A 16,133-nucleotide genomic window follows, 5' to 3' on the forward strand; every position below is an offset into this window, starting at 1 on the left:
AAGTACTATTGTCAGCATCTTTTGTATGATAAATATAACACTATGTAACAAATTTTTATTTTTGTTTTGTTCCTGGGCACACAGTGTGTTTTCCTAACCTATTATGCCTTAAATAAATAGAAAATAGCTGTTATTCCACAGAAACTTTGCTTCTGTGATCAGGACAATGATATTTTGAAATTTGTCTGTTTTCAAGAATATTCTCGATTCGCCTTCACTACTACTGAGTAGTCTTCTAGAATATTCTTCAACTGTTAGAACTGTCCAGAATTTCCTAGAAGTTCCCAGAATTATCTATAAATTTCAAGAAACTTTTAGAACTTTCTAGAACGTAAAAAAAAAAAAAAAAAAATCAAAGTTTGTGCTGAATGTAGTCATTTTTCCATAGACTTTAGACATAAGCAGTTGAAATATAACATTTAGAAGCCAGGAACAAAAATTGTGTTACATAGTGTAATCTGTCACTACATGAAATACGTAACTAATACTGTAGTTTTGAAACAAGCACCTAATGGTGTGCCTATTGTACTCTCCAGTGCACTGTATGAAAACCAAATGTTTGTGTGAGAGAGCTAACATATGAGTCAGAAATAAGAGGGTAACTTATTTAAAAAAAAAAAATAGAAACAAAGTAAATCCAAACATAAGAGTGTAAAAAGAAAAGTTGACTTAAAAAAACTTTAAAAATTAACAAAGCAGAATTAGAAAATAATGGTGAAAAAAGAAAACTAAAATGTGTTAAGAACTTACAGCATGGCCAGGCATACTCTGAACTGAGAGAATGAGACCATTTGAACAGGCATGACCCTGAAAGTTACTACAAACACATGTCCTAATGGTAAAATGATACAATGTTAAGGGGTTGGACTGCAGGATAAGAAAGCTCCAGTCCAAACAGAATAAAAGACAGACACATGCCAACGTCAGATCAGAGTGTTCCTGGTGTAACCTGTGTGCACCTACTGTCTTTTTTACCGGCAGTAATGACACTTTGTTGTAGTGTACTCTGACTCTTGCCTGCAAATTCGTTTTGACAACTGAACACCCATTGTACATAGAGCTACGTGACCAAGGACACTGGTCCAAAGTCTCCATGACACTTTTAGTGTAGAAATTCTGATCTATTCATAGACAAATCATTTCATTAAATTTCTTCAAATCTGTTTTATCTAAAATGCTTGAGACTTTGGTCAATGATCAGGTGAAGGATTTTTTGGCCTCTAACTCTATTCTGTCTCCATTTCAGTCAGCTTTCAGAAAAACCACAGCACTACCACTGCTGCCTTGAAGGTACTGAATGATGTTTTAGAGGCCTTAGACAATAAACAGTGTTGCCTTTCTCTTTTTATTGATTTTTCTAAGACTTTTGACACTGTGGATCACTGTATCCAATTAGACCGTCTAAAGGCTTCTGGGTTCTCAGAGCAGGCAGTTGGTTGGTTTGCAAATTATCTCTCTGGTATAACCCAGGCGGTTCAGTCAGATGGTTTTATATCTGAGGTACTGTATATACGTATACATAAAGGTGTGCCTCAAGGTTCAGTTCTGGGACCGCTTTTATTTACTATTTATATTAACTGCCTGGGACAGGATGTTCCAAATGCAAACTTTCATTTTTATGCTGATGATATGGTCATTTACTGTTGTGCACCTACACCTGCACTAGCTTTTGTATATCTTCAGCATGCTTTTAATTTGGTTCAGGATCAGCTTAGGCAGCTGCAACTTGTTCTGAATGTGGAGAAAACTAAACTTATGTTGTTTTCATCCACAAGAGCAACAGGAACATGGTCTGGAAAAATTGTGAATATCAATGGGCATGAAATTGAGCTTGTATCCTCTTTTAAGTATCTGGGGTTTTTATTGGATAAAAACTTATCTTTTAAAGGACATATTCAGCACGTTGTTAGAAAGCTGGAAGTTTTATTAGGTTTTTATTATAGAAATAAGTCTTGTTTTTCTTTTAATGTCAAAAACAGACTTGTGGAGTCTACATTCTTACCCCTCATTGATTATGGCGATGTGCTATATATGAATGCCTCCGCTCAGAGTCTGCAAATGTTGGATAGTGTGTCCATGGAGCTTTGAGATTTATAACAGCTTATGGTTTTTTAAATCATCACTGTACTTTATACTCTAAAGTTAGTTGGACATCTCTAAGTACACGGCGTCTGAGACATTGGTATGTGCTTATTTACAAAGCCATTCTTTGGAACATTCCCGACTACCTTTCCTCCTCATTGATTTTATAGGATGGATTGCACAACCTGAGCTCATCAAGCTTTGTACAGTTTGTTGTTCTCAGAGTTCGAACTGCACTGGGAAAGAAGGCCTTTAGGTTTTCTGCACCCACTGCATGGAAAATATGCAGTCTGATTTTAAATTGCAAAACTTTGTGTCTTTGACTGTTTTTAAATCTGCAATTAAAAGGCTGGAATGCAAACTTTCTGAATGTTATTATTTTAGCTGATGTTTTATTACACATTTGTACTGTACTGAGTCTGTGTGACTGTTTGTTGAAACTGCGTATTGCTGCCATCTCTCTTGAAAAAGAGATCTTTTGATCTCAATGGGACAAACCTGGTGAAATAAAGGTTACAACAAATCTGAGAATTACCGATGAATATGATTATTTGTAAATCATGCACCGGGAAAGTTAAAAGATGGTTGCATTAGTTTACTTCAGTGACTCAGGTGAACTAAAAATCTAAAGGAATTATGAGCTTTTCATGTCTTAAATGACTCTGGACTGCAGAGCAAGTATCCACCCTTTGATGTTGGCATAATAGCATCTGTCAATTTACGTAGTCATAAAGGATTGAGATCTAATGCTCTCACCCACAACCTATGTCACAGGAAACTTTGATGTTTTGCCAAACATTCGTTGGCGCTAAATCTTAATGAGGAATGTTAAGGTGATGCCTGTTTATCTGACAGAGGAGTTGCTTGTCACTGTTTATCCAGTTAAACTCAGCGGAGTGTGGTGACATTTTTGTATATCATCTTTGGCCGTTCTACTTGCTTTGTGTGGCAAATGAAAAAAGAAATCCCAACCTTCACATCTAAAATGAGAGACAGAGTAAACAAGGATGTAAATTCTGCCATCGGATGCAAAGATGCATGAATCATTTATGGGAACAAAATATTTGCAGACGTGTTGAAGGCAGATAAGATCTTTAGATTTGTTGACAGAACAGGATCCCTTTCTCTCGATTAGCGGGTGACGGGTGACGACAAGCAGCTATGGACTATGAGAGAAGAATTGACGAGAGCGGTGCAGACAGAGATAAAGAGAGAGACACGTAGACAGATGGGTTGCAAAGAAAGAAGCAGCCGCAGGTAACAGTAACTGTAATATTCAAAGCTGTTTTTGGATGATTCTCTGGCCATTGCTGCAGAGCTTCTGGGGCATTGTTTTGAATGAGTTCTGGCTGCTATGAATGAAAATTAGATTTCACTGTATCTGTCTGCTCAACACCACATGAGTCTCAATAAACACCAAAAGCTCTTCTCATTTCATGCTTCCCCAATGTGCAGCAGCAGACAGCGGCACCGCGGCAAGCAATCACAAATTCAAATGAAAATGGAGAGGGAGGAATTTCTCCTCCGCAACCTTGTTTAATTTGCCGCCTCCTGGGCAACTGAAACGTGCCTCCGCTCCTGTGCTGTTGTGTGAAGGTGTGTGTGTGTGTGTGTGTGTGTGTGTGTGTGTGTGTGTCTCTGAAAGGATGCCTTACATGTACTCAGAGCTGCAGAGGGCGAGAAAAAAAAAGAGAGAAGCAGAGGCTGGTAAAAAGAAGACAAATTGAATAAACTCGACATTCGTTTAATAATACCTGGAGCACCATGCTGAAGTTGAAATGACGGCCCAAGATAGAGCGGCGTGCTAATGCCTGGAGCTCTTCAGCCGTGCAGACACCTCAAGGGACACATCCTGATAACACACCTAACTCCAAGCTTCCCAGTCCCAATGGACACATAAACAAAAGACAAGGTTTTATCTTCTTTTATCTAATTAAACACATTATAACTTGCCTAATTGTTTACAAAAGGATTTCGAAGAATATCAAAGGTTTATCCCGCTGGTGTGTGTTTGTATTTAGCCATGCCGCACATTCATGGGAGTATGGCTTTTGGATTCATTGTTGTTTCCACTTAATGAGTTTTAATTATGGTGGTGGCACTTGAATAAGATGTGGTGAGAGATTAGAAACAAAGTGCCCTGTTTCAAACCTGTAAACAATATTAAATTTAAAAAGGTGATGCTCACACATCTGACTCTGTGCTTAGGGCCCCTTCACACATAATACGAATAACTACAAATCAGGGCAAATCACGGCGGAACAGCTCATATGAGCAAACCGTGAAAACATCAAGTCAATGGGCAGGCATGCGCGACCCTGCTGCGACGGTATTGTACACCTGATGGTGTTGTGCGAGCAGCTGAGACATGTTTCGCCATATCACGCCACTGATGTGGAGAAAAATAAAATAGAAATCAGCTGTATAATTAGTGAATATCATTGGGATGATATAAATAATACATAAAAGGGGACGCAATACAGATCCCTGCGCTTAAATAACCCTAGTTAAATAAAAAATAAATGCCAATCACTGGATTTGAACCTTTAAACTCTGATTACCAGACAGAAACTTTACCACTGTGCTACAGTCACTGTCTTATAACAGGAGTGTGAAATGGCTAAAATCAACAAGCAGATAAATATATTTTTTTAAAAAAGAGAAAAAAAACGCCATGATAACTGACCAAGTGGCATTTGTTATGACGTATTTCTGCTTATACGTGACTGAAAGTGACGTATTTATCGCACTGTTGGCTTGTCATAAGGTTTTGCAGTGCGCCACTCAAAGGACACGCGTGTCCTGTCAGAGAGACGTGACATTCAGATTGCCTGCTGCGTGTCCACATGAACTGATGGTCTGTTCCAGCAGGAATAATCTGTCAATGTGCACGCTCTCCAGCCCGTTACAAAAGCGAAATATGTTTTTTATAAGTTTCCACGCTGAGTTCAATATTAGTCCATGGATGTGACTCTCCAGTTAAAAAAAAAAATGTAGATAGACTGTCTTATCACAGTGGGCAGTCAGGCTGTCTTTGCACAGGTCAGTCTCACATTTTTGTTTTTTGTTTTTTTCCTGTCCCCCTGTTATGAAAAATGCCCCATTTTTGTACTCCCATCACAAACCCATAGATTAGGGTACTTTTCATAACCCAGTCCCATGAACTGCCGTGAGACTGGATAGAGGGTGGCTATGAGGTAGACTACAGCAACTCAATCACAGATGGCTGAACAGGTGCAGAGAGCAGGTTCCCCAGGCAACTTGAAACCAAAGAGGCATCATTATTTTAATATCAATTTAACATCAAATTAATATCAGCATCAGTAGGAGAGTCATATTCTGAGCAAACACTACACAAACTTTGAATTTGATGAGCCTGAATGCTTCTTCATTGGTGTTATGATGTGGTGTTAATTAATGTGAGACAAGCAACAATGCTCTGCAGCTACTTATAAACTAGAGATGACACTTGCAACATTGTTTTTTACCTTTAGAATACAAAGAAATCCTGCATTCTAAGAACACAGGGCATTTTATTGTCGCAACAAAATAAAATGCTACTATTTCTTAATTTATTGGTCAACATCTAAGGATTCCAAAAAATCAGACAGGTCACGTCAGATTGGGTATGGGAACATGCAGTGATCCTGCTTGTCACCACATCCACCACACTACACAACAGCCTTGGGTTCTGGATGGTGACCACATAGGCAGTCTATCCCCATCTTTTAATATGGCCAATGCCAAACAACTCTGTGCAAGTACCTTATGACTCCATAAGCTCTACCTAGGCATCTCTGATTCATGCATAGGTATATACGAGGTCTATTAGATAATAAACCGACCCTTTTATTTTTTTTTAACTATATGGATTTGAATAACGTGCGATTACACCAATCATGCTTGAACCCTCGTGCGCATGCGTGAGTTTTTTCACGCGTGTCGGTGACGTCATGTCCCCGTGGGCAGGCCTTGAGTGAGATGTGGTCCCGCCCTCTCGGCTGAATTCCTTTGTTTCACACGCTGCTCGAGACGGCGCGCATTGCTTTATCAAAATTTTTTCTGGACCTGTGAGGAATATCCGAGTGGACACTATTCGAGAAATTAAGCTGGTTTTCGGTGAAAAGTTTAACGGCTGATGAGAGATTATGGGGTGTTTCTGTCGGTGTAAGGACTTCCCACGGAGCAGGACGTCGAGCAGCGCTTCCAGGCGCCGTCGTCGGCCTGTTTTACCCGAAAACAAATTTAAGGCTTAATTCACCCAGGACGTCGTGAGAGAACAGAGAAGATTCAGAAGAGGCTGGCATGAGGACTTTATACAGACATTCCACTGTTAAAGGACATTTTTTAATGAAAGACGTGCACGCAAATTCTCTCTAACTCGGCAAATCTGTGTGCGCCGCGACAGGAAAAACACCTCCGTGTTGAAAACCATTTGTAAAATTCTTGCGGCTTTTGATGGCTTTCAACAATTGAGTAACTGAGAAATTGTTTAACAGCTTGGGCATATTCCAACTTGTCCATTAAGGTTTCCAACGGAGGTGTTTTTCCTGTTGCGACCCCCCGCGGTCGGGTCCGGCCCGACATGTGACTCTGCCCACACGTTCTTTCATTACAAAATGTCCGTTAACAATGGAATGTCCGAATAAACTCCTCATGCTGACTTCTTCTGAAAGTTCTCTGTTCTCTGACGACTTACTGGGTCAACAGAGCCTGAAATGTGGAAGTTTTCAACTTGAAACGGCGAGATGCTGCCGCCTCGAAGCGCAGATCGCCGTCAGGCGCCGTGGGCCATCCTTACGGCGACACTACCAGACCAAAATCTCTCATCAGCCGTTAAAATTTTTACCGAAAACCAGCTGAATTTATCGAATGGTGTCCACTCAGTTGTGCCTTACAGTTTTGAAAAAATTTTGATCAAACAAAGCAGCAGTCTCTGAGCCATTCCTAAACAATGAAAAAATCGACGAGAGGGTGGGCCACTCCTCACTCAAAGACTGCCCACAGGCGAATGACGTAACCGACAGGCGTGAAAAAACTCTCGCATGCCCACGAGGGTTCAAGCATGTCTGATGTAATCACACGTGATTCAAATCCATATGGTTTTTGAAAAAAATAATAAGGTCGGATACTTTTCTAATAGACCTCGGATAGTTAAGTGAATGTCTGTATTAGTTGGAGATCCCACTTGTTTTCAAGATGGCCGAGACAACATCCTGGCCAGTAGAATCAAACAATTTCCAGAAATCCATATAGATTGCAAAGAAGCACAGCCAGTATTTGTATTTTCACTCAGTCTTCCATGAGACAGTTTGTAAAATGTCCCCACATCATCCTGTTCATTGTTTAAATTATTTATATATTTAAATACATGCTCACAAGTCAGCCAGGACATTGGCTGCTACCTCCTGAAGAAATACAGTGCATTTCAGCTCAATCAGCTCAGTTTTAGTTATTGTGTTCATCGCCATTCCTTCTTCTCAGAGCAGTTCACACCATTTGTTGGCCATTATGACTTCTGTTGCAGCTCAGGGGAATTTACATTTGCGATTTGTCAGCCCGGGCAGGCAAATTAGCAGTGAACAATTAAGTCAGCTTGTTTTTGGTCGTCTCTCCAGTGTCCCAAACTGGCTCATTGGCTTACTCATTTGCTGCAATGTCTGTCTCTCTGATTGCTCCCATGTTAAAGGTCTCCCTATCTCTCTGAATGAACAGAGGCCTCACACAGTGGATGTTGGCAGTGGCAGGCGTGCATCTAGCAAATGCATGTCTGCTGACAAAACTCGCCCATTTTGCTTTTTGACCACAGCTGCATTTTAATAAACTGGGAGTACAAAGACTGACTCACTGATGCTGACTGGAACTTATTGGTCACTTTAATAATTCAGGGGTCTGTCTTCCATCAAGTGCAATGCAGCACATATTGCAGTGCAAGTGTCATTGCTCAGTTCCAACCGATACAGTATTCGCGATCTTTAAATAGGAGGTGCACTTGGGCCCATCTGCATCCCTATGGGTATATTGGTCTTAAAATATGGTATGGTCAGGTGCAGTGCAGGTGCATTGCTTGCAAGAAATACTGATAGACTTATATTTGCCCTGAGGTCCGTTAACGCCAGTACTTATGTCTGGATTCCACTGCATTGCCATCATGAGGAAGCAGAAAGTAAAAGTACTTTAGACCAACAAAATTCTAGTCCAAAGTCAAGTGCCAAGTTCATTATGCATGTAAGCTCTGCTGGTTCACATATGGATGCAGATTAGCATATTACACTATCATGAAACTGAATTGAAAACAAAATTTATCAATGAAATATAAGTTACAACTGATAGACAAATACAAAACTCCTATAGCTCTGGTTTGTAATTTTTTTTTGCTGGATTTGTAACTCATTGGAATGTCAGGCAGGAAGCACCAAAACTGGCACAATGTGCAGATACAACAGGGACATGGGGGGGTGATGTCTGTATCGGTTGGAACTGGTGGTTGGCTCTCACTGCGGTATTGTATCACTTCCTGTTCCGGAGCACAGCGGTGTTTTTCTGTATCTGTTAGCTGTTTAATCTGCGCAGTTAGATTAATCTAGTTATCTAGATTACGATTTGTTTCCCAGTGTAATCTTTACGTGCCTTAACTAAAGCACTCCTTCTGCTGAATCACCTCTAAATTATTTACACATTATTCACTTTGCCTGTTTTTAGGAATCCGCTAGCTTAGCGTAGCTACTAGCTCTTAGCCGATTTAGCATGGCGGCTTCTCCTGTCTCTCCCGCACTTTTCTGCTCTGGGTGTGAAATGATTAGTTATTCCTCGGCCTCCTTTAGCAGTAACGGTACTTGTAATAAGTGTAGCTTATTCGTAGCTTTGGAGGCCAGGCTGGGCGAATTGGAGACTCGGCTCCGCACCGTGGAAAATTCTACAGCTAGCCAGGCCCCTGTAGTCGGTGCGGACCAAGGTAGCTTAGCCGCCATTAGTTACCCCCTGGCAGATCCCGAGCAGCCGGGAAAGCAGGCTGACTGGGTGACTGTGAGGAGGAAGCGTAGCCCTAAACAGAAGTCCCGTGTACACCGCCAACCCGTTCACATCTCTAACCGTTTTTCCCCACTCGACGACACACCCGCTGAGGATCAAACTCTGGTTATTGGCGACTCTGTTTTGAGAAATGTGAAGTTAGCGACACCAGCAACCATAGTCAATTGTCTTCCGGGGGCCACAGCAGGCGACATTGAAGGAAATTTGAAACTGCTGGCTAAGGCTAAGCGTAAATTTGGTAAGATTGTAATTCACGCTACCCGGTTACGCCAATCGGAGGTCACTAAAATTAACATTAAATCGGTGTGTAACTTTGCAAAAACAATGTGCGTTGCCTGTGCTGCTCCACAGCCTGTCCAGTGGATTTTTATTTTTATTTTATTTTTTAGCACTGTTGTTGTGCGTTACCTGTGCTGCTCCACAGCCTGTCCAGTGGATTTTTATTTTGTTTTAGCACTGTTGTTGTGCGTTACCTGTGCTGCTCCACAGCCTGTCTAGTGCATTTTTATTTTGTTTTAGCACTGTTGTCGTGCGTTACCTGTGCTGCTCCACAGCCTGTCTAGTGGATTTTTATTTTGTTTTAGCACTGTTGTCGTGCGTTACCTGTGCTGCTCCACAGCCTGTCTAGTGGATTTTTATTTTGTTTTAGCACTGTTGTTGTGCGTTACCTGTGCTGCTCCACAGCCTGTCTAGTGGATTTCTATTTTGTTTTAGCACTGTTGTCGTGCGTTACCTGTGCTGCTCCACAGCCTGTCTAGTGGATTTTTATTTTGTTTAGCACTGTTGTCGTGCGTTGCCTGTGCTGCTCCACAGCCTGTCCAGTGGATTTTTATTTTGTTTTAGCACTGTTGTCGTGCGTTACCTGTGCTGCTCCACAGCCTGTCTAGTGGATTTTTATTTTGTTTTAGCACTGTTGTCGTGCGTTACCTGTGCTGCTCCACAGCCTGTCTAGTGGATTTTTATTTTGTTTTAGCACTGTTGTTGTGCGTTACCTGTGCTGCTCCACAGCCTGTCTAGTGGATTTCTATTTTGTTTTAGCACTGTTGTCGTGCGTTACCTGTGCTGCTCCACAGCCTGTCTAGTGGATTTCTATTTTGTTTTAGCACTGTTGTCGTGCGTTACCTGTGCTGCTCCACAGCCTGTCTAGTGGATTTTTATTTTGTTTTAGCACTGTTGTTGTGCGTTACCTGTGCTGCTCCACAGCCTGTCTAGTGGATTTTTATTTTATTTTAGCACTGTTGTCGTGCGTTACCTGTGCTGCTCCACAGCCTGTCTAGTGGATTTTTATTTTGTTTTAGCACTGTTGTCGTGCGTTGCCTGTGCTGCTCCACTGCCTGTCCAGTGGATTTTTATTTTTATTTTATTTTATTTTTTAGCACTGTTGTTGTGCGTTACCTGTGCTGCTCCACAGCCTGTCTAGTGGATTTTTATTTTATTTTAGCACTGTTGTCGTGCGTTACCTGTGCTGCTCCACAGCCTGTCTAGTGTCGGATTCCCTGTTTGGGAATCCGCTAGCTTAGCGTAGCTACTAGCTCTTAGCCGTTTTAGCATGGCGGCTTCTCCTGTCTCTCCCGTACTTTTCTGCTCTGGGTGTGAAATGTTTAGTTATTCCTCGGCCTCTTTTAGCAGTAACGGTACATGTAATAAGTGCAGCTTATTCGTAGCTTTGGAGGCCAGGCTGGGCGAATTGGAGGCTCGGCTCCGCACCGTGGAAAATTCTACATCTAGCCAGGCCCCTGTAGTCGGTGTGGACCAAGGTAGCTTAGCCGCCGTTAGTTCCCCCCTGGCAGACCCCGTGCAGTCGGGAAGGCAGGCTGACTGGGTGACTGTGAGGAGGAAGCGTAGCCCTAAACAGAAGCCCCGTGTACACCGTCAACCCGTTCACATCTCTAACCGTTTTTCCCCACTCGACGATACACTCGCCGAGGATCAAACTCTGGTTATTGGCGACTCTGTTTTGAGAAATGTGAAGTTAGCGACACCAGCAACCATTGTCAATTGTCTTCCGGGGGCCAGAGCAGGCGACATCGAAGGACATTTGAAATTGCTGGCTAAGGCTAAGCGTAAATTTGGTAAGATTGTAATTCACGTCGGCAGTAATGACACTCGGTTACGCCAATCGGAGGTCACTAAAATTAACATTGAATCGGTGTGTAACTTTGCAAAAACAATGTCGGACTCTGTTGTTTTCTCTGGGCCCCTCCCCAATCAGACCGGGAGTGACATGTTTAGCCGCATGTTCTCCTTGAATTGCTGGCTGTCTGAGTGGTGTCCAAAAAATGAGGTGGGCTTCATTGATAATTGGCAAAGCTTCTGGGGAAAACCTGGTCTTGTTAGGAGAGACGGCATCCATCCCACTTTAGAGGGAGCAGCTCTCATTTCTAGAAATCTGGCCAATTTTTTGGGATCCTCCAAACTGTGACTGTCTAGCGTTGGGACCAGGAGGCAGAGCTGTGGTCTTATACACCTCTCTGCAGCTTCTCTCCCCCTGCCATCCCCCTATTACCCCATCCCCGTAGAGACGGTGCCTGCTCCCAGACCACCAATAACTAGCAAAAATCTATTTAAGCATAAAAATTCAAAAAGAAAAAATAATATAGCACCTTCAATTGCACCACAGACTAAAACAGTTAAATGTGGTCTATTAAACATTAGGTCTCTTTCTTCTAAGTCCCTGTTGGTAAATGATATAATAATTGATCAACGTATTGATTTATTCTGCCTAACAGAAACTTGGTTACAGCAGGATGAATATGTTAGTTTAAATGAGTCAACACCCCCGAGTCACACTAACTGTCAGAATGCTCGTAGCACGGGCCGGGGCGGAGGATTAGCAGCAATCTTCCATTCCAGCTTATTAATTAATCAAAAACCTAGACAGAGCTTTAATTCATTTGAAAGCTTGTCTCTTAGTCTTGTCCATCCAAATTGGAAGTCCCAAAAACCAGTTTTATTTGTTATTATCTATCGTCCACCTGGTCGTTACTGTGAGTTTCTCTGTGAATTTTCAGACCTTTTGTCTGACTTAGTGCTTAGCTCAGACAAGATAATTATAGTGGGCGATTTTAACATCCACACAGATGCTGAGAATGACAGCCTCAACACTGCATTTAATCTATTATTAGACTCTATCGGCTTTGCTCAAAAAGTAAATGAGTCCACCCACCACTTTAATCATATTTTAGATCTTGTTCTGACTTATGGTATGGAAATAGAAGACTTAACAGTATTCCCTGAAAACTCCCTTTTGTCTGATCATTTTTTAATAACATTTACATTTACCCTGATGGACTACCCTGCAGTGGGGAATAAGTTTCATTACACTAGAAGTCTTTCAGAAAGCGCTGTAACTAGGTTTAAGGATATGATTCCTTCTTTATGTTCTCTAATGTCATATACCAACACAGAGCAGAGTAGCTACCTAAACTCTGTAAGGGAGTTAGAGTATCTTGTAAATAGTTTTACATCCTCATTGAAGACAACTTTGGATGCTGTAGCTCCTCTGAAAAAGAGAGCTTTAAATCAGAAGTGTCTGACTCCGTGGTATAACTCACAAACTCGTAGCTTAAAGCAGATTACCCGTAAGTTGGAGAGGAAATGGCGTCTCACTAATTTAGAAGATCTTCACTTAGCCTGGAAAAAGAGTTTGTTGCTCTATAAGAAAGCCCTTCGTGAAGCTAGGACATCTTTCTACTCATCACTAATTGAAGAAAATAAGAACAACCCCAGGTTTCTTTTCAGCACTGTAGCCAGGCTGACAAAGAGTCAGAGCTCTATTGAGCTGAGTATTCCATTAACTTTAACTAGTAATGACTTCATGACTTTCTTTGCTAACAAAATTTTGACTATTAGAGAAAAAATTACTCATAACCATCCCAAAGATGTAGACTCTTTCTCTCCGATTGTTCTGTCTGAGTTATTTTCATTAGTTACTTCATCCAAACCATCAACATGCTTATTAGACCCCATTCCTGCCAGGCTGCTCAAGGAAGTCCTACCATTATTTAATGCTTCAATCTTAAATATGATCAATCTATCTTTGTTAGTTGGTTATGTACCACAGGCCTTTAAGGTGGCAGTAATTAAACCATTACTTAAAAAGCCATCACTTGACCCAGCTATCTTAGCTAATTATAGGCCAATCTCCAACCTTCCTTTTCTCTCAAAGATTCTTGAGAGGGTAGTTGTAAAACAGCTAACTGATCACCTGCAGAGGAATGGTCTATTTGAAGAGTTTCAGTCAGGTTTTAGAATTCATCATAGTACAGAAACAGCATTAGTGAAGGTTACAAATGATCTTCTTATGGCTTCGGACAGTGGACTTATCTCTGTGCTTGTTCTGTTGGACCTCAGTGCTGCTTTTGATACTGTTGACCATAAAATTTTATTACAGAGATTAGAGCATGTCATAGGTATTAAAGGCATTGCGCTGCGGTGGTTTGAATCATATTTGTCTAATAGATTACAGTTTGTTCATGTAAATGGGGAATCTTCTTCACAGACTAAAGTTAATTATGGAGTTCCACAAGGTTGTGTGCTAGGACCAATTTTATTCACTTTATACATGCTTCCCTTGGGCAGTATTATTAGACGGTATTGCTTAAATTTTCATTGTTACGCAGATGATACCCAGCTTTATCTATCCATGAAGCCAGAGGATACGCACCAATTAGCTAAACTGCAGGATTGTCTTACAGACATAAAGACATGGATGACCTCTAATTTCCTGCTTTTAAACTCAGATAAAACTGAAGTTATTGTACTTGGCCCCACAAATCTTAGAAGCATGGTGTCTAACCAGATCGTTACTCTGGATGGCATTTCCCTGATCTCTAGTAATACTGTGAGAAATCTTGGAGTTATTTTTGATCAGGATATGTCATTCAAAGCGCATATTAAACAAATATGTAGGACTGCCTTTTTGCATTTACGCAATATCTCTAAAATCAGAAAGGTCTTGTCTCAGAGTGATGCTGAAAAACTAATTCATGCATTTGTTTCCTCTAGGCTGGACTATTGTAATTCATTATTATCAGGTTGTCCTAAAAGTTCCCTAAAAAGCCTTCAGTTGGTTCAGAATGCTGCAGCTAGAGTACTGACGGGGACTAGCAGGAGAGAGCATATCTCACCCGTGTTGGCCTCCCTTCATTGGCTTCCTGTTAATGCTAGAATAGAATTTAAAATTCTTCTTCTTACTTATAAGGTTTTGAATAATCAGGTCCCATCTTATCTTAGGGACCTCATAGTACCATATTACCCCATTAGAGCGCTTCGCTCTCAGACTGCGGGCTTACTTGTAGTTCCTAGGGTTTGTAAGAGTAGAATGGGAGGCAGAGCCTTCAGCTTTCAGGCTCCTCTCCTGTGGAACCAGCTCCCAATTCAGATCAGGGAGACAGATACCCTCTCTACTTTTAAGATTAGGCTTAAAACTTTCCTTTTCGCTAAGGCTTATAGTTAGGGCTGGATCGGGTGACCCTGGACCATCCCTTGGTTATGTTGCTTTAGACGTAGACTGTGTTTCATAATTATTGTATGGCCTTGCCTTGCAATGTGGAGCGCCTTGGGGCAACTGTTTGTTGTGATTTGGCGCTATACAAGAAAAAAGTTGATTGATTGATTGAATGTCGGACTCTGTAGTTTTCTCTGGGCCCCTCCCCAATCAGACCGGGAGTGACATGTTTAGCCGCATGTGTTATGTGTCGGACGCAGCTCGGAGAACCGACCAGCATTTGAAGGACCCAGTATGAAATAAGCAGAGCACGGTACAAAGGCTAACTGAATTTAATACATAACAGTGATACAAAAAATAACAAAAGAAAGTGCGGTCTGGCGTGGTGCGCTCCCAGCAGCGCTAACGGTCCGGAGCCAGAAGCTGTTCGGACCCAAGGACCCCGCCGACACCCCCCAGGTGGCCGCAACAAACCGAGTCTGTGAAAGAAGGAACCATTATGTGAGTCCACACTCTACACACAGAGAGAACACTTAAAGGTGTACAAACAGCAAACACTTCCTGGCTTGATTACTAATCAGCTTCCCAACCTGCATGCATGGAACATCCAGTTCACAAAACTCCACTGCAGTGGAAGCCGATACATGACTAACATACAGCTCAATATAAAAAGGTGTGAGGGACACCACATTTACTGACTGTATAAATGTTAGTCACAAAATCTAACGTACCTCAGGAAGTGTGCTGATGAGCGTGAGACCTCACCCCCTCCTCTTTCACAGACCGTGCATCAAACCCTGGACGTTCTCTGCATCCACTGATGATGAGATGGCTCCCGAGACGACGATCTCACCCGTCTGGTCACAAGGTCGAGTCTCTGGCAAATACACACTGTACACTCCAGTCTTAAATGCCACCATGTTCCAATCCATATAGATGCACCACAGCTGTGAGTCCTGACGAGCCGCAGGTGATCAGGGTGAGGTCCTGATAACCTCAGCAACACAGCCACTCAGTCCCAAATGCAAGCCACCTGGAAGGAAAAACAAAAGACAGAAACAAAAAGGCAGCCAGGCCCCCCAGCCATACAACAGTACCCCACCCTCACGGGAAGCCTCCCGGCGACCACACAAACCTGGCCCAGGAGAAACACCCCCCTCCAGGGACCATGGCTGGAAACCGCATCTGCATTCGTCTTCCCACAGAATGGTTGATGTCCTCTCCTCTGGCTGAATCCTTGCCTTTGTTTCTGTCCGTCACTTAGCACAGGTGTGGCCAGGAGTTCTTAAACCTGTGCGGTCAGCCTTTATCCAACCATGTGCGGTCATTAGTCATAAAACAAAAAAGACAAACACAAACAACCAAACCACCCCCCCCTCCCCAGGGGACCGTCCCATCAAACCCCGGGACGATGAGAAAAGAAAAACCCCAAACTTAAGCTTACAAATAAAAGCGCTAAAACACCCCACCCCCCCCACCCCCCAAACGACATGTAGGGACCAACACCCCCCAGAGGACTTCCCGCCAGCTCCAGGAGTAATAACCACAGCCGGGGTCCCTCTGGGATCCA

The sequence above is a fragment of the Thalassophryne amazonica genome, chromosome 11, assembly GCF_902500255.1.
Source record: "Thalassophryne amazonica chromosome 11, fThaAma1.1, whole genome shotgun sequence".
Classification (NCBI taxonomy): domain Eukaryota; kingdom Metazoa; phylum Chordata; class Actinopteri; order Batrachoidiformes; family Batrachoididae; genus Thalassophryne; species Thalassophryne amazonica.